The 19,711-nt window shown below is 39.5% G+C and overlaps 1 protein-coding gene and 1 pseudogene across 1 annotated transcript in view; one reads left to right on the top strand and one right to left on the bottom strand.

Annotated features, from left to right (window-relative positions):
- The window catches only part of LOC101152139 (uncharacterized), a 269,540-nt gene that overhangs the window by 61,682 nt on the left and 188,147 nt on the right, over positions 1-19,711 (bottom strand). The gene's annotated exons all lie outside the window — the stretch shown is intronic.
- On the top strand, positions 12,675-13,337 carry LOC101150323 (cytochrome c-like; annotated as a pseudogene).

Genomic DNA, 19,711 nt, shown 5'->3' with positions numbered 1-19,711 from the left:
AGACATGTGACCTCTGCCAATCATACAGGCTCTCCTGAGATTTCAGTTTGAATGACAGCAACCTGGGGAGCAGATACCACATGGAAGTCATTTTCTGATGAGAATATTTAGGGAGGCATTGGAGATGGGAGAGGCTGTTAGCATCTGCACTGAGCAGTGACAGCATTAGGTTTTCACTAGAGCAGTCTCACCAGGTAGAGACTTTGTTCCTGTCTGTTTCGAAGTTTGACTCAGCACCCTTGAAGACTCCATGAAGGAGCTATCTGATATCCTATTGAAAAGATCCCTTTTCTGCTCAAAGAACCTCAGGTGAATTAGTTCAGTTGTCTGCAGCCAAGCACATTGACTAACTCAGACTTTACTATAGCTGCAGTGTCCACTATATTCTCAATACTTTAAATAATACTTTAAATACATTTATCTCATGGTATCCTCCCAATCATCCTGGCTCCTCAACCAGTAAGTGGAAGAGCTGAGAATAAATCCCCGGATCTGTGAAAACCCATTCTTTTTTTTTTTTTGACAGAGTCTTGCTCTGTAGCCCAGGCTGGAGTGCAGTGGCGCGAGTAACTGGGACTACAGGCGCCCACCACCACGTCCGGCTAATTTTTTGTATTTTTAGTAGAGATGGGGTTTCACAGTGTCAGCCAGGATGGTCTTGATCTCCTGACCTCATGATCTGCCAGCCTCGGCCTCCCAAAGTGCTGGGATTACAGGCGTGAGCCACCACGCCCGGCCCCAAAACCCATTCTTTACTCATGACAAAGTTTCTATTCTTCTGCAACCCTTTATTTTCTATCTGTAGCACGTGCAGTTTGAGCTAGAAAGATCTCCAAGTTGCTTTTCATTTTAAGTAAGTGTATAGCTCTATGTCCCAGGACATTTTGTCCCATCACTGTAAAGAATTCAAGAAATCCCTCTTGGATATCCGACCTGGTGCCCAGCTTTTTACCATCCTAAGGAGACACCAACGGAACGAGATTGGGGAGAGCCCCGCAGGTGACCCAGAAGCTTGACCACAAAGCCCATCAGTATTTCCCAGTACTGGACGGACTCCACAGTTACTCTCAATAACCCTGTGTGCACATTCCACCTCACAAACACTTTCCAGATGAGCTTCCAGGGCTGGCTTTGACAGAGAAGCTGAAACAGAGGATTCCAATGTAAAAAGTGCAGAATTAGCATTGGGAAAACAGGCTATTCTCCCAACTCTGCTACTTACTGGATGACCCTAGGCAAGCCATATGACCTCTTCAATCCTCCGTGTCCTACCCTGAAAAACTGAGCATGGTAGGGCAGACCAAATGAGATAACACAAGTGGAAGTGATTTGAAAATTGAGAAGCATTGTACAAATGTGACGAGCTATCATTAATTTAGAGAGGAATCGAAGAATCTAAAACTGTCTTGCATTTGAATAGTGTTTCTTATTTTGCAACATGCTTTTCTCATTTTTGTCTTCACAGCCACCATGTGAGAAAGTAGGGCAGTTATTATTATCTCCATTTTTACAGATGAGGAACCAGAAGGAAAAGTGACAAAGCCAGCCCTAGAAGCCAGGCGTCCTGATTTCCAACCCCAGACTCACTCCTGTATATTTGTAGGTAATTGGTCCCTACCCACTGTGCAGATGACACAGGCAAAACAGTAGAGTACACCTGTCAGTCATAACGTTAAGAGCTGTCTGCAGGGTTTGAGCTCATTGGAAGATATTTGGCCTGCAATGCTCATTTTGGAGTAACAAGTGGGCTTTCTAGGAAAAAAATAGAGAGTTACAGAGTTTCTCAATTGCAATGGAGGGCAGGTTAAAAACCAGAAATAGATAAATGTTAAATGCTGAAAGAGATTCAGTGTACATTTTTAGAGCATGTGCCCCAATCCCGTCATCTTCTTTCTGCCATCCTACAACGCGAGTCAGCATCAGCTGTGAGATCTGCACTCTGCATATCAACAGCGGCAGCATTAGACTATCCCTGGAGCCATCCTGCAGAAAATTAATGTCCAAGTAGGATGCTCAGGTTGAGGTTCACAGACAAATTTGTTTATATCATCGCTATTGTAACAATTATGAAGAGTAAATTTCAGGTGCTTTGGCTTTTAAAGAGCACTTCTACACCTGCTGGAGTTTCAAAAATAAGCCTAGAAGGTAGATTGATACCATTCTTAGAAATGACTTCCCAAAGAAGATGCGACTAAAGAGGTTTTATCATTTGAATCATGAACAAACCCAATCATCCTGTTATGTCACTGTGATAAATTGGATTATTGTCCAACATATCCTTCTGAGGCAGAATAGACTTCAGACTTGGCCATTTGTTTATTTTATCCCACAAATTATGTGTGCTAGTTCCAAGCCAAGGCCTGAAGAGGCACCATGTATTTCCACGTATCCTCTTTCTGCAACATGACCTACCACAAGAAGAGACACCCGAGGAACTGGCTACTCCAAAGAGGATGAGGACACTTGGAGAAAGCCTGAACCCAAACTCCATCCTGCTGCTCAAAGCATGGAGCCCTACCTTGACCAAATTGCAGCCAAGCCATAGACCCATAAGTATGAAATAAATGCTGGATATTTTAAGCTTCTGCTTTAGGGATAGTTTGTTATGCAAAATATTGCTGCAAATAATTGACTGATGCAGTTGCTTTCACCAGAAGCAGCGATTGTAAATTATAGGGCCTATTTGTTTTGTTTTGTTTTGTTTTAAGATTCTTGATTTTTTCACAGGTGGCAGGTAAGAATTTCTCTACAATATATGAAGCAAGAAATGTTCTATTTCTTTATCTCCCTGATGACATGTCCAAGACCCCTCAGTAGTAGACTCCCATCACAATATATGATCTCATAAAAAGTCTTGGACATATGTATCTCCAGACTCATGGAGGAACGACCAAGGCAAGAGGGTCCCTATTTTTGTCATTGCCCCTTCACTACTCTAGAATTTCATTGTATTCATTGCTACTGTAGGCAAGTTCAGAAATCACACTGATGAAATGGAGATATTACTTTTTACTGCTTGACACTATCCAGGATTTGACCAGGTTAGGCCAAGTTGAGAGTCCTTGGATGATATTGAGTCTGACATTAAGAATAATTTGGGCCAGCTGTGGTGGCTCATGCCCGTAATCTCAACATTTTAGGAGGTCAAGGAGGACAGGTCGCTTGAGCCCTGGAGTTTGAGACCAGCCTGGGCAATATGGCAAAGCCCCATCTCTACAAAAAACACAATTATTAGCCGGGCACGGCGGCTCTTACCTGTGGTCCCAGCTACTCAGAAAGCTAAGGTGGGAGGATCACCTGAGCCCAGGGAGGTCGAGGTTGCAGTGAGCTATGATCACACCACCGCACTCCAGCCTTGGTGACAGAGTGAGACCCTGTCTCAGAAAAACAAAAAAAGAATAGTTTGGGCCAGGCGCGGTGGCTCCCACATGTAATCCCAGCACTTTGGGAGGCTGCGGCAGGTGCATCACTTGAGGTCAGTAATTCGAGACCAGCCTGGCCAACATGGTGAAATCCCATCTCTACTAAAAACACAAAAATTAGCAGTGGCAAACTCCTGTAATCCCAGCTATTCGGGAGGCAGAGGCAGAAGTTGCAGTGAGCCCAGATTACACCACTGCACTTCAGCCTGGGCAACAGAGCAAGAATCTGTGTCAAAACAAAACAAAACAAAACAAAACAAAACAAAAAAAAAGAATAGTTTGATGGCCATATAGTTCACAGAGTTTATACTACGTCTAGATGATCTGAGGAACTCAAAGTCAGCTCTGTGTTTCTCCATTTGTTCAAGACTACTTGTATGCCTCTCTGAAAAAAAAAAATTTTTTTTTTTTGGAGACAGAGTCTAGCTCTGTTGCCCAGGCTGGAGTGCTGTGGTGCTATCTCGGCTCACCACAACTTCCACCTCCCAGATTCAAGCAATTCTCCTGCCTCAGCCTCCCGAGTAGCTGAGACTATAGGCGAGCACCACCACACCCATCTAATTTTTGTATGTTTAGTAGAGACAGGGTTTCACCATGCTGGCCAGGATGGTCTCTATCTCTTGACCTCGTGATCCTCCCGCCTTGGCCTCCCAAAGTGCTGGCATTACAGGTGTGAGCCACCACACCCGACGAATTGTCTCTGAAAATTTTATATTTGTGTTTGTTGAGGTCCAGCATGTTTCGTTTCCTTTTTTAAATTTTAGATTCAGGGGTCCATGTGCAGGTCTGTTACATGAGTATATTGCAAAATGGTTAGGTTTGGGCTTTCAGAAAACCAATCAACCAAACAGTTAACATGGTACCCCATGAGTAGTTTTTCAACCTTTTCTCTCCTCCCTCCTCCCTCTTGGAGTTCCTAGTGTCTATTATTTCCATCTTTGTGTCCATGTGTACTCATTGTCTAACTTCCCCTTGTAAGTGAGAACAAGTGGTATTTGATTTTCTGTCTCTGAGTTATTTCACTTAGGATAATGGCCTCTAGCTCCAACCATGTTTCTGCAAAGGGCATAATTTTATTCTTTTCTATAGCTCTGTAGTATTCAATGGTGTATAATGTGGTATATAACACATTTTCTTTATCCCATCAACCACTGATGGACACTTAGGTTGATTCCATGTTTCTGCTATTATGAATAGTGCTGCAATAAACATACAACTCCTGAAATGTTTCATTTTATTTTATTTTATTTCATTTCATTTTATTTTATTGAGATGGAGTCTTGCTCTGTCACCCAGGCTGGAGTGCAGTGGCACGATCTCAGCTCACTGCAACCTCCATCTCCTGGGTTCAAGCTATTCTCCTGCCTTAGCCTCCTAAGTAGCTAGGACTACAGGTGTCCCCCATCACACCCAGCTAATATTTGTATTTTAGTAAAGATGGGGTTTCACCATGTTGGCCAGGCTGGTCTGGAACTCCTGACCTCAACTGATCTGCCCACCTCGGCCTCCCAAACTGCTGGGATTACAGGTGTGAGCCACCGTGCCTGGGCCCTGGAGTGTTTCTTATCAAGTGTATGGCTGTCCCCATGGCCAAGCATAAATGTCAAGTTATTTTGCATGCCTATAAATGTTCTTCATGATATGACCCCTACCTACCTTAGTAGCCTCATTTCTCACTCTTTCTTGTGGCCACAGTATGTTTCATTCATCATGAACAACCTTAATATGCCTTATTCTATTGTTTGCCTTTTATTTTTATAGATGCCTTCCCCTTTGTTGGGATATACATCTGGACATTCCCTTCTTATCTTCAAGATCTATTTCCAATAGCTCCTTCTTTTTAATAGGGCAAGGACTAAGATGAGGCAAGTGAGGTGTCCAAAGTGCTAATTTTGTGCCCCTCAGCACCTCCTTTGCCCTACCCCGCACCTAGCCCAGCTCTTTAATGCCTCCCCAGATATACTCCACTCCTTCCCCAAGAACAGTCTGTCATTCCTTCCTCGTGAAAACTCTGTACCTTTCCTCATTATAGCATTGATTGCACTGGGTTGCTTTTTTCTTAGAACAGAGACTATGTTTTATCATCTTTGTAACACCAGCACCATGACTGGCATTGTGTGTTTGATGAATAGTAAATTCATGGCCAATCTATATGAGCATTTCCTTTGTTCCAGGCATGATTCTATGCACTTTACTTGAGTTGACTTATTTAGCCCTCACAACAACCTATACAAATATTACTACCTCAGTTTTTATAGATAAAGAACAGACTAAAAAGCACTAGGTAAATCCCACAACATCGCACAATGAGAGTGGCAAAAATTGGGATTTGAACCTGGGTCCTTCTGATGCAGGACCCTGTGTGGATAACTGAACAACGTGACTATTCCCACTATATTACACTGGATAAGAATCAAGGAGCAAAAGACTGTTTCTCTTATGTTATTCGGAATCTAAGGCAATCACTACAAAAATTTCTGTCTCAAGGGCAGGGAGGCTTTATGAGATGGGATGACATTTTGGCCTATTGTGCTGGTGAACAAAGTCTCCAAATGCTGACTCCTTGTCCAGTCTCCAAAGGCTCCAGTATTGGGGGAGATGAACCTGAGTGCTGGTCTCAATCTAGAAATGTAAAAACAAAAGGTCCGAGCAATGCTTTAGACAGCACTGACCAAGGACAATTATTGTCCAAAGGGATTTGAACCCTATCGATCAGCCAGCCAGAAAATTCTGCCTTGTTGGCTGGATCATTTGCTAGTCAGAGGTTATAGAGACAGCATTCTCCTCTGTCAGCCCAAATCCATCAGCCATGAGCAGGGAGCACCGGCAGCCAGTGTGGCTGCTTCCCACTCTGCAGCGTTAACTTCTTACATAGGACAACTAACTCCCCACGCTTTTACATTCTCTGCTATTCACAGTGTGTACCTGAAAACAGATAGTTGTTTTCTAGGTCAAAAAATATTCCTCATCACCATACCAGTGGGAAATTGATGCCACGCCAGAAGTCCCAAATTCAAATGATTGTCACATAAGTGAGGGAACTTGGCTGAGTGAGGAGTAGGGTAAACTATAGGCCATATGCTTGTTGCTTGCTTGCCTGCCTGCCTCCTTCCTTCCTTCCTTCCTTCCTTCCTTTCTTTCTTTTTCTTTCTTTCTTTCATTTTGAGACAGAGTCTTGCTCTGTCACCCAGGCTGGAGTGCAGTCGTGTGATCTCGGCTCACTGCAACCTCCACCTCCCAGGTTCAAGTGATTCTCCTGCCTCAGCCTCCCTAGTAGCTGGGATTACAGGTGCATGCCACCACGCCCGGCTAATTTTTTTTGTATTTTTAGTAGAGACAGGGTTTCACCATATTAGCCAAGATGATCTTGATCTCCTGACCTCGTGATCCGCCTGCCTTGGCCTCCCAAAATGCTGGGATTACAGGCATGAGCCACTGTGCCTGGCCCACATGCTTTATTAATCATACCTTTTCATTTTCTGTGTTTCTGATGCTTTGACAGCTCAGGTCTTGCTGACCCTGGAAAGACTGTCTCTCCCAGGTACCGTCAATTCCTAGAGATAGTAAATGACTCACCTGTGAGCTCCTTTTATATGCAAATTAACCAATCCAGAGTGGATACCCCCAAACATCTCCGTTGTACCCCGAACACCAGATCCTTTCACTCTGGGCCACTATTCCCTGCCCTGATCACCCCAGAGTCAAGTACTAGACAACTAGGGACAACCCCTACACCCCAAAGCCCATTGAAAGTATTCCCACTAGCCAATTCTAAACCTGCTTACCCTGCCCTGCCTCACATTTGACCGAGGAAACCTCAACAAAGATTCTTGACTAAATTTTCCCTCACTCTTTCTACCTCCTGCCCAACCCTAGTGCCCCTGGGCTCAAGCGATCCTCCAGCCTCAGCCTCCAAGTAGCTGTGACTTCAGGCACAAACCCCACCCAGCCACAAACTGCATTTTCAATAGCAATCATCCCCAATCTGTTGGCCTTACCATATGTGAATAATAATAATCAAAACCTACATTTAAAAACATATGCCCACATAGAGGGAAAGAGTCCCTACTCGTTTCTTGATGATTATTGCCAGCCACGAACCAGCCCAATAATACATTCTGATTTTTTTTTTTAATATAAAGTCTCACTCTGTCACCCAGGCTGGAGTGCAGTGGCATGATCTCAGCTCACTGCATCCTCACCTCCCGGGTTCAAGCCATCCTTCTGCCTCAGCCTCCCGAGTAGCTGGGATTACAGGCGCCCGCCCACAACCACACCTGGCTAATTTTTGTATTTTTAGTAAAGACCAGGTTTCACCATGTTAGCAAGGCTGGTTTTGAATGCCTGACCTCAGGTGATCCACCCACCAAGGCTTCCCAGAGTGCTGGGATTATGGGCATGAGCTACTGTGCCCAGCCCACATTCTGATTTTTTTTTTTTTTTTTTTTTTTTTTTTTTTTTTTTGCGACGGAGTTTCACTCTTGTCATTCAGGCTGAAGTGCAGCGGCATGATCTCAGCTCATTGCAACCTCCTCCTCCCAGGTTCAAGGAATTCTCCTGCCTCAGCCTCTTGAGTAGCTGGGATTACCGGTGCCTACCACCATGCCTGGCTAATTTTTGTATTTTTGGTAGAGATGGGGTTTCACCCTGTTGGCCAGGCTGGTCTGGAACTCCTGACCTCAGATGATCCACCCTCCTCGGCATCCCAAAGTGCTAGGATTACAGACGTGAGCCACTACGCCCGGCCTGTGACTTTTTTTTTTTTTTTTTAGAGAAGCTAGAAGCCTGGATTTTATTAGCCTCTGAAGGTTTAATGTTGATTTAAAATGTTGTGTTGTTCATGTGTGTACTGAAACACTGGAGAGCTAAGGAAAAAGAAATAGAAAATGGAACAGCCAAGCAGAGTTGCAGCAGAATATCACCTACATTTTCCCATGCCTACCCCACTGAAATTGGCCACACTAGCATAAACACATAGTTCTAGGTCTCAGGAACAATGTCTTTGATCATTACAAAAGGAAATACTTTTTGAGTTTTTCTAACCTGACTCCCAGCAAGAAATATATTTACATTACAACATACACATTTTTTTTTCTTTTTTTTTTTTTTTTTTTTGAGACGGAGTCTCGCTCTGTCGCCCAGGCTGGAGTGCAGTGGCGCGATCTCGGCTCACTGCAACCTCCACCTCCCAGGTTCACCCCATTCTTCTCCCTCAGCCTCCCGAGTAGCTGGGACTACAAGCGCCCACTACCATGCCCGACTAACTTTTGTATTTTAGTAGAGATGGGGTTTCACCATATTGGCCAGGATGGTCTCAATCTCCTGACCTCATGATCTGCCTGCCTCGGCCTCCCAAAGTGCTGGGATCATACACATTTTCATATTTATCTACCTGAAATAAAAATGTTATCCTTACTATACGTAATGTACTTTGACATTTTCTGTTCTATTTTATTCCATTTATTTTTTTTAATGACACTGATCATTACTACTCCTTGCATTTATGTTACAACCTGTCAGTGGATATCAAGCCACAGCTTGGAAAAAAAAAACACCAATTCAGAGATTAGTGGAACCAGTTCATTATGTTATGGATAAGGAAACTGAGATTTACAGAGATTCACAGAATACTGTGAGTTGTCCAATATTACACAAGGCAAATGGTAGAGCCAAATCTAAAGCTAATTATCAAGTCAAGACCATTTCGCTAATGTACTTATATCCCTAAATGCATAGTATACACATGTATAAGTAAGGGTTCAGTAAAGAAGCAGACTGCTAGCATACATACACATACGTATAGATTTGTATCTATGTCATATATGTTTGTGTATATGTATGAGGTGTATACATATAATATACATAAATTTGTTATAGAGATTTGACTTTACACAGGCTAAAATTAAGAGGTTAACTAGTTTCTGGAAAGCTATTGACTTCATATCTGATGCTGGAGCTTGAAGTTCACAAAGAACAGAAATAAACCAGAGCCCATGAGAACAGATTGCAGCCATATCTGTTCTTGTCATCGCTGACCTCAGTCATGTAGATGTCCTAGAGAGGATAAAGGAGGTGCTTTGTCATGGATTAGCACACATGTGGCCCACGAGTCAGAGAAGTTGAAGGAGGATCCAGAAGAAGGCCTTGACACTGCCTTGAGCCAAGGAGATGCACCAGCAGATCTGCAAAATCACTGCTGCTTCACTTCAGCCTCCAAATCTCCCATAGCAGTCTCTCTGTGGCTCACGCTTTCTTTAGCAATTGAGAAAGCATGCTCATAGTTCAATTTTAAAAACCAAATATCTGTTGCTTCACTTGTTTGTTTGTTTGTTTGTTTGTTTGTTTTCTTGAGACGGAATCTCGCTCTGTCCCCCAGGCTGGAGTGCAGAGGCATGATCTCGGCTCACTGCAAACTCCGTCTCCCTGGTTCAAGCTATTCTCCTGCCTCAGCCTCCCAAGTAGCTAGGATTACAGGCATTCACCACCATGCCCAGCTAATTTTTGTATTTTTAGTACAGACAGGGTTTCGCCATTTTGGCCAGGCTGGTGTTGAACTCCCAACCTCAAGTGATTGTCCCGCCTCGACCTCCCAAAGCGCTGGGATTACAGGTGTGAGCCACCGTGCCCGGCCTTATTGCTTCAATTATTAAAATCGAGAATACAGAGTATCTATAGATGAGAAAAAATAGCACACTTTGATTTTATTCCTCTCCATTCTTTCTCATAGTTTATTATCTGAAATTTTATTATTTTTATTTTTATTATTTTTATTTCAATAGGTTTTTGGGGAACAGGTGGTGTTTGGTTGCATGGATAAGTTCTTTAGTGGTGATTTCTGAGATTTGGTGCAGCCATCACCCAAGCAGTGTATACTGTACCCAATGTGTAGCCTTTTATCCCTCACCCCCTCCCACCCTTCCCCCCGAGTCCCCAAAGTCCATTGTATCATTCTTATGCCTTTGCATTCCCATAGCTTAGCTCCCACTTATAAGTGAGAACACGTGATGTTTGGTTTTCCATTCCTGAGTTACTTCACTTAAAATAATGGTCTCCAATCCCATCCAGGTGCTGCAAATGCCATTATATCACTCCTTTTTATGGCTGAGTAGTATTCCATGACATATGTATACCACATTTTCTTTATCCACTCGTTGAGTGATGGCATTTGAGCTGGTTCCATATTTTTGCAATTGCAAATTGTGCTGCTGTAAACAAGAGTGTGCAAGTGTCTTTTTCATATAATGACTTCTCTTCCTCTGGGTAGATACCCAGTAGTGGAATTGCTGGATCAAATGGTAGTTCTACTTTTAGTTCCTTAAGGCGTCTCCACACTGTTTTCCATAGTGGTTGTACTAGTTTACATTCCCACCAGCAGTGTAAAAGTGTTCCCTTTTCACCACATCCACGCCAATATCTATTTTTTTTTTTTTTTAAATTATGGCCATTCTTGAAGGAGAAAAGTGGTATTTACATTGTGGTTTTCATTTGCATTTCCCTGATAATTAGTGATGTTGAATAAAACCATTAATTAATTAATGCTTGTTGGCCATTTTTATATCTTCTTTTGATAATTGTCTCATGTCATCAGCCCACTTTTTAATGGGATTGTTTGTTTTTTCTTGCTGATTTGAGTTCCTCCAAGATTCTGGATATTAGTCCTTTGTTGGATGCGTAGTTTGTGAAGATTTTCTCCCACACTGTGGGTTGTCTGTTTATGCTGCTGATTATTTCTTTTGCTGTATAGAAGCTTTTTAAGTTTAAGTAAGTCCCATCTAGTTATCTTTGTTTTTGTTGGATTTGCTTTTGGGTTCTTGGCCATGAAGTCTTTGCCTAAGCCAATGTCTAGAAGGATTTTTCCAATGTTATCTTCTAGAATTTTTATGGTTTCAGGTCTTAGATTTAAGTCTTTGATCTATCTTGAGTTGGTTTTTATATAAGGTGAGAGATGAAGATCCAGTTTCATTCCTCTACATGTGGCTTGCTAATTATCTCAGCACCATTTGTTGAATAGGATGCCCTTTCCCCGTTTTATGTTTTTGTTTGCTTCGTTGAAGATCAGTTGGCTGTAAGTATTTGGCTTTATTTCTGGGTTCTCTATTTGGTTCCACTGGTCTATGTGCCTATTTTAATAACAGTACCATGGTATTTTGGTGACTACGGCCTTATGGTATAGTTTGAAATCAGGTAATGTGATGCCTTCAAATTTGTTCTTTTGGCTTAGTCTTGCTTTTGCTATGCAGGCTCTTTTTTGGTTCCGTATTAATTTTAGGACTGTTTTTTCTAGTTCTGTAAAGAATGATGATGGTATCTTGATGAGAATTGCATTGAATTTGTACACTGCTTTTGGCAGTATGATCATTTTCACAATATTGATTCTCCCCCATCCATGAGTGTGGGATGTGTTTCCATTTGTTTGTGTCATCTATGATTTCTTTTAGCAGTGTTTTGAAATTTTCTTTGTAGAGGTCTTTCACCTCCTTGGTTAGGCATATTCCTAAGTATTTTATTTATTTATTTATTTATTTATTTATTTATTTATTTATTTGCTTATTTACTTATTTATTTATTTTTGCAGCTATTGTAAAGAGGATTGAGTTTTTGGTTTCATTCTCAGCTTCGTCCCTATTGGTGTATAGCAGTGCTACTGATTTGTGTACATTGATTTTGTATCCTGAAACTTTACTGAATTCATTTATGAATTCTAGGAGCTTATTGGATGAGCCTTTAGGGTTTTCTAAACTCAAGTTTGTATTTTCATAATGTTACTCCTTTATCATGGGAATCTTTCAAGTTTATTCACATTTGCATCCTGCTAAATGACAATTCTATGTCTTCACTCTATGTTCAATTGATTCCATCACTTTCTGGCAGTCATTTAGGCCTCAAGTTTTCTTTTCTAAGATTTATTCATTTTAAATTAATCTATACACTGAACAATAAATTCTTTGTATATTTGTTTGTTGGTTTGCTTTTAGTAAGATACTTCTAAGGCCTTGCATATCTGGAAATTGTCTTTCTATTGCTTTCAAATTTAAATAGCAAATTTACTTTTGAGTTACAACCTTTTCTCCTCAAAACTGTATATGGGCAGTTTCCTCCAGGATATACTGTGAAATGAAAAAGCCAGGTAGAGAAATGTGTCTATACCATACCACCATTTCTCTAAAAAAAAGGGGAGATACAGGAGACTGGAGATGTCCAGCTTCAGAGCAGGAACATTAGTTGTGCCAGCGACGAAAAACAGAACTAAATATGGGTGATGTTGAGAAAAGCAAGAAGATTTTTGTTCAGAAGTGTGCCCAGTGCCACACCATGGAAAAGGGAGGCAAGCATAAGACAGGGCCTAACTCTTCGGGTGGAAGACAGGTCAGGCCATTGGATTCTCTTACACAGACACCGGTAAGAACAAAGGCATCACCTGGGGAGAGGATACACTGATGGAGTATTTGGAGAATCCCAAGAAGTACATCCCTGGAACAAAAATGATCTTTGCCGGCATTAAGAAGGAGGCAGAAAGGACAGACTTGATAGCTTATCTCAAAAAAGCTACTAATGAGTAATAATTGGCCACTGCCTTATTTATTACAACACAGAAATGTCTCGTGACTTTTTTATGTGTATCATACTTTAATAGATCTCATACACCAGAATTCAGATCATGAATGACTGACAGAATATTTTGTTGGGCAGTCCTGATTTAAAACTAAGACTGGGTTGTGGTTAAACGAATATGTTCAGTTTTTGAATTGTAATTCCAATTCAGTAAATGCGATCACTGTTTACCCCTTCTAAAGATAGAACTAGACTTTGTTAGTAATGTTCAACTTTTCGCAAAGATGGGGAGTGCCATCTTAAAACTTACTGGAGATTGGTTTTATATTTAGATTTATATAACTGGTTATGTGAATATATTTAAATACTAGGGAAATTCCTTCACTGGCTCAGAACCAAGCAAAATTCACCTGTGTTTTGTGTTCATTTGCCTCTTAAAGGCAAGGGTTGAAGATAAATAAGGTAGCAATCTCTACTTTATATTTTTGGGCTTAACTGTGCCAATCTAATTAGAATTCCCTGTATTTAAAATAGTTCCTTTTATTTATTGAAAGGCATTTTAGTGTGGTTTATGTGTAATGTCAAAGATTATTTAACACTTCTCGCATTGTATAGATCTGTAAGGTCACATGCATTTAAAATAGTAGCAAATTAAACTTCACTCTTGAATTCTTTACAATCTAAGTCAAACTAAGTTATAATTTAGGGTTGTCTTTAAACAGCCATTCAGAAACATAAAACTGTAGAACTGCTGTGTGTGATCGGGAATGGTGCTTTTGCCAACTTAAAAGGATTAAAGTAGAGGCGATATACACAAATTTTAAGATTATGTGTGATCATAAGACTTAAGATAATTAAAAAGAAAACCACAGGGGAAAAAAAAGAAAAGAGGAGATACACACATGTACACAATATATCTAATTAACGTGTTAAAGACATATACGTTATAATATGTTAAACTGTGTTAATTAATATAATGTGTTAATATAGTATTACATGTTGTATACTGAATAATATTAAATTAGCATATGTTAATGTTATCACACAGTAGTATATTGTTTTATACATTTATTGTTATACATTATAGCATATTATACTATCGTATGTTAAATGTATGAAATTAACGTATATGTTAAAAACAGAATAAACCTTAACACTTAAAATGCTTAAATTAAAAAAGAGAGGAAATATTTTGAAAGATTCGGGGGTTGAAAACAGACTCCTTTGAATGGGCCTGGTATTATAGCTCTGTCTTTGAAGCTATGTTTGTACTTTACATAATCATAAAACAAAATTAAATAAAGAAAAATACAATCCCCAGACTACAAAAGTACATTTAAACAGATGAACCAAGTTGTGAACTCAGTCGGTAACCTAACCTCACCGCGAAGGAAATAGCCCAAGTGGCTCTAAAACATGGTAATTTAACTCTGCGTCTCTAATGGAATAGGTCCTAAGAACAAAAGAAAAGGCAAAGAAAGTCTTAAATTGTTTCCAGTAATAGCACAGCATTGTAGGTGATAGTGTTGATACTGTTATTGTAAGATAATAAATCAAATGAGTAATTACATCGGTGTCATCAAGAACTGAGATTTGGGGCTTGGTGGGAAGGAGATACAGACATGAAATTGATGAGGTCAAATAAAATCCCTTAAGCCTGATTTTGAATTGGATATAAACTTATGATGTACTGTATCTAAAAAAATACATACGTCCTAGCCCTGTCCACCAAAGAGTCCTAGAAATAATAACTAACTCAGGGCACGGGACATCCCGGGTACCCAGATCGTAGTCTTTCTTCCCACGAAAAAGAACCAAAATCTTTGATCTTCGGAGAAAGGGTTGATTCTTTATCTGAGGGAGGAAATGTATAAGTCTGAAAACATCCTGTTATACAAGAAAGCTATCATAGACAACTAAATTAATCTTTCATTGTTTTTTGGCACTTAATCTGAGGTCAGCCTTCATTTCTTACCTTGCAGATAGTTTATTTCCCCGTCCTGCTTGACAGTTGAAGTATTCTTTATCTTTCAGGTTATATCTAGGAGTTGGGCTCTTCATAATTTTTCTGCTGTCTGAATGGGTCTTTTATTTTTGCTGGTGGAATTTATGTAGAATGTTACTAATGCTCCTCATTTCATGATAGACCTTCATTGTTTGTGTGGTTCTTACATTATATGTTTATTTATTGCCTTTTATTCTATATACTCTTCAATTCCTCTCTACGTCTTCCTCCCTTTGGCAACTATTTGAATGTGTTAGATGTGTGGTCTTCTATTTTCTATGTCCTTATAAAACTAGTAGTGTTGTTTTATGCATACATATTTTTAATTCACATAAATAGCATCACGCTGTGGATCTCATTTGATTCTTACATTTTTACACTCAACTACACATTGCTCTGGGTGCATTTCATCTGTTGCTTCTGACCTGAACATTATTACACGGTGCGCATACCATGCTTTTTGCTTATCCATGTCTCGTTGATTGAACCTAGATTCATTTAATCATAGCCTTTAAATCTCCACTACCACAAACAACACTTTGATGAACGTTCTCAGAGTTGTCACCTTAAAAACCTGTATGAGTGATAACTTCTCTGCAAAAACATCCGGAAGTGAGAATTTTTGGTCATATGAGACCTGTATATTTAATGACGATGTATCACTGGTGTGTTCTCAATGGCTGTGCCAGTACAGTATTCACAAGCAATGCATGAGGGTTATAGTGTCCCCATCTCTGACAAGTCTTTTTCAATCTTACATCCTGACTGTGCTGTATGCAATCTTCTATATTTTTTGAATATTTATTTACCTCTTTTGTTTGTGTCTTTTCTTTGATAATTGAAAATTATTCAACAGCTGAAGGTAAGTTATTTGTCCACTGTAGTTATCAACTTTCATTTAATATTCTTACTATTTTATTTTATTTTCAGTTCTTAATCCTTATCATTTTTTTCTAAGAACTAGAAAGCTTCTAAAATGTGTTCTTTTTATTTTCAATTAAATTTCCCTCTCTGTCAGTTCTATACTTTACTGTTTCTAATATACTATTTAAAAATATATCCTATCAAAGTGTAAATTGGTACAGCCATTATGGAAAACAATATGGAGGTCCCTCAAAAAATTAAAAATAGAACTACCATATGATCACGCAATCCCACGTCTGGGTATATATCCAAAGGAAACACTGGTCATTAGAGAAATGCAAATCAAAACCACAATGAGATACCATCTCACGCCAGTTAGAATGGCAATCATGAAAAAGTCAGGAAACAACAGATGCTGGAGAGGATGTGGAGAAATAGGAATGCTTTTACACTGTTGGTGGGAGTGTAAATTAGTTCAACCATTATGGAAGACAGTGTGGTGATTCCTCAAGGATCTAGAACCAGAAATGCCATTTAACCCAGCAATCCCATTACTGGGTATATACCCAAAGGATTATAAATCATTCTACTATAAAGACACATGCACATGTATGTTTATTGCAGCACCGTTCACAATAGCAAAGACTTGGAACCAACCCAAATGCACATTAATGGTAGACTGGATAAAGAAAATGTGGCACACACACACCATGGAATACTACACAGCCATAAAAAAGGATGAGTTCATGTCCTTTGCAGGGACATGGATGAATCTGGAAACCATCATTCTCAGCAAACTAACACAGGAACAGAAAACCATACACCACAAGTTCTCACTCACAAGCGGGAGTTGAACAATGAAACCACATGGACACAGGGAGGGGAACATCACACACTGGGGCCTGTCAGGGGGTGGAGGGCTAGGGGAGGGATAAAATTAGAAGAAATGCCTAATGTAGATGACAGGTTGATGGGTGCAGCAAACCACCATGGCATGCGTATACCTATGTAACAAACCTGCACATTCGGCACATGTATCCCAGAACTTAAAGTATAATAAAAAAAAAAAAAAATGAAGTCAGTATCTCAATGAGATATCTACATTCTCATCTTCATTGCTACATTATTCACAATAGCCAAGATATAGAAAAAACCTCCATGCCCATCATCGAATAAGAAAATGCAGTAAGTATATATATGTAATATATTTAGTGGAATATTATTCACAGAAAGACAAATACTGCGTGATCTCAGTTATAGGTGGAATCTAAAAAAGTCAAACTCATAAAAGCAGAGATTAGAATGGTGGTTGCCAGGGGCTAAGGAGTTGGGGAAATGGGGAAATGCTTGTCAAAGAGTACAAAGTTTCAGTTATGCAGAAAAGTCCTGAGAATCGAATGTACAGTATGGTTACCATAGTTAATAATACTGTATTGCACACTTAAAATATGCTGACAAAGTAGATCTTAAGTGTTCTCAACACAGGGGGAAAAAAGACAACTATGTGAGGCGATGAATATGTTAACTAGATTGAGTGTGTTCATCATTTCACAATGAATATGTACATCAAAACGTCATGTTGCACACCTTAAATATATACAATTTTTATTTGTCAATTATGCTTCAAAATGCATGAGAAAAAAATTTTTGAGTTAGCTCAACTCCTAAGCCTGAATATTCTCTTAATACTACTCTCTTCAACTGCTTTGGCTTGTTTTCTTTTCCTGAATCCAGCCATATCTGATTTAATGAGAATGAGATAATTAACTGTATGTGTAAAATTTGGCTGTATAGTTATGGTGCTATTGTAGTGTGTTTGTTAAAATAAAAGTTTTTGGCTGGGCACAGCGGCTCACGCCTATAATCCCAGCACTTTGGGAGGCTGAGGCAGGCAAATCACTTGAGTTCTGGAGTTTGAGACCAGCCTGGTCAACATGGTGAGACCCTGTCTCTACTAAAAATACAAAAATTAGCCGGGCATGGTGGTGCACGCCTATAATCTCAGCTGCTCAGTAGACTGAGGAATGAGAATCACTTGAGCCTAGGAGGTGGAGGTTGCAGTGAGTTGAGATTGTGCCACTGCACTCCAGTCTGGGTGACAAAGTGAGAATCTGTCTCAAAAAAGAAAAAATAAAATAAAAGGTTTTAAGTCTAAAAACACCGGGGCCTGTTGTGGGGTGGAGGGAGAGAGGAGGGATAGCATTAGGAGATATACCTAATGTTAAATGACGAGTTGATGGGTGCAGCACACCAACATGGCACATGTATACATATGTAACTAACCTGCATGTTGTGCACATGTACCCTAAAACTTAAAGTATAATACCAAAAAAAACTAAAATAAAATATATTTACCCTATCTTGTAGTATCTCACTTTTATGCTGAATCTTTTATTTCTAACTTTCTCACAGCCAGATTCTTCTTCACTAAATTCTTATTATGCTATTTTGAATTTCATGTTTCATAAAATGCAAGCACTTTTATATTTTGGATGAACAAAATAGAAACTTTCTAAAACTGACTTGTTTCTTTCAGTAGGTTTATAATACTCTCTTTTACTTCTTGTTTGTTTTATTTTACATCACATATTCATATGTATATTCATATTTCTTACATATCTTCCCTTTTTCTGAGCTTTGTATGGTGAAATTCTAAATAGAATGGTTTTGTCACCAAACATGGTGAATCTATTGTTTTTGGATTCCATATCTTTCCACTTGGATGCTTTCAAAATATGCCTGTCAAATCATGTGCTAGAAGGCTGATAGTAATAGTTGAACCCTTTCTCAGTTACTAGGGTTTTTTCTTATATTTACAGGTCCTTTGAATTTTTTCCTTCACCCTTGATGTTGAGTAATTTCACTAGAATGTGTGTTAATTATTTGGTATCAATGTTTCCTAGTTCATGTTGTTTCCTTCCAGTTTGCAAATAAAGAGTCCCTTTTATTCAGTAAAGTTCTTTTCTATGATTTTTTTTTTCATTCCATTTGTTCTGTTAGCTTTTCCAGAGCTGCCAATTATACATGTATTGCCACTCCTTTGCCCTCCAATCCTTTCTAACTCTTTGTTCTTTCTATTTATTTTTTTTACTTTCCAAACCCTATATTCTGTATTCTTAATTATATTTTCAGCAATGCTAACTCTTGTCATTACTTCCATCATGACTTTCATATATTTTATGTTGTTTTATTTTTTCCTCCACATTTCTTAAGTTCTACTAAGTCATTTTTCTACTCTTAATGTCTTCTTTGAGCCATTTTATCTTATTTGATTTTCTCTTTCATTTCTTTGATTTTGTAGAGAAGTGTTTGTATCATTTTTCCCTGAAATGCTACATGAACTTTCTAGGCTATAGTCTACATTTGCCTTTTAGTTTATTTTCTAAATTTTATTTATCTTAGAATAGGAGTCATTTCTTCAGAGAAGCTGTAAGCTAAAAGATACTGTGTATGACAAGCTGGGCAAGTGAGCAGGGAGAGCTGACCACTCAGAATTGGGGATTCTGTCTCAGAACACTTTCCTCCCCACTGTGCTATTTAGTCTCCTCTCCCTGCTGTTAGCATTTTTATCCTTCTTTAGGTGGTGGCTTTGCATATGTCTGTTGAGGGAGGTCATCCTATTTATTTTGCAATGAAGTACTCTTTCTTCCATACTTTTATCTTATGGTCCAGTGTTTATTTTTCTTCTGCCCCTGTCCATCTCTCCTCTCTCCTCTCTTCTGTACCAATATCTTGCTTCTTGGTAATATTATATGCCTGCACAGTTTCTAAATCACCCCCCACCAATGAGTGGCATTTGAATGAACTCATGGATGGTTCTGCAGCCCACTCATGTTCCCAGTTTTTGCAGACACATCGCGTGGTGCTT

This window comes from Gorilla gorilla, chromosome 18 (genome assembly GCF_029281585.2).
Source record: "Gorilla gorilla gorilla isolate KB3781 chromosome 18, NHGRI_mGorGor1-v2.1_pri, whole genome shotgun sequence".
NCBI lineage: Eukaryota > Metazoa > Chordata > Mammalia > Primates > Hominidae > Gorilla > Gorilla gorilla.
The sequence above is the reverse complement of the archived record's forward strand: the minus strand, read 5'-3'. Positions and strand labels throughout refer to the sequence as shown.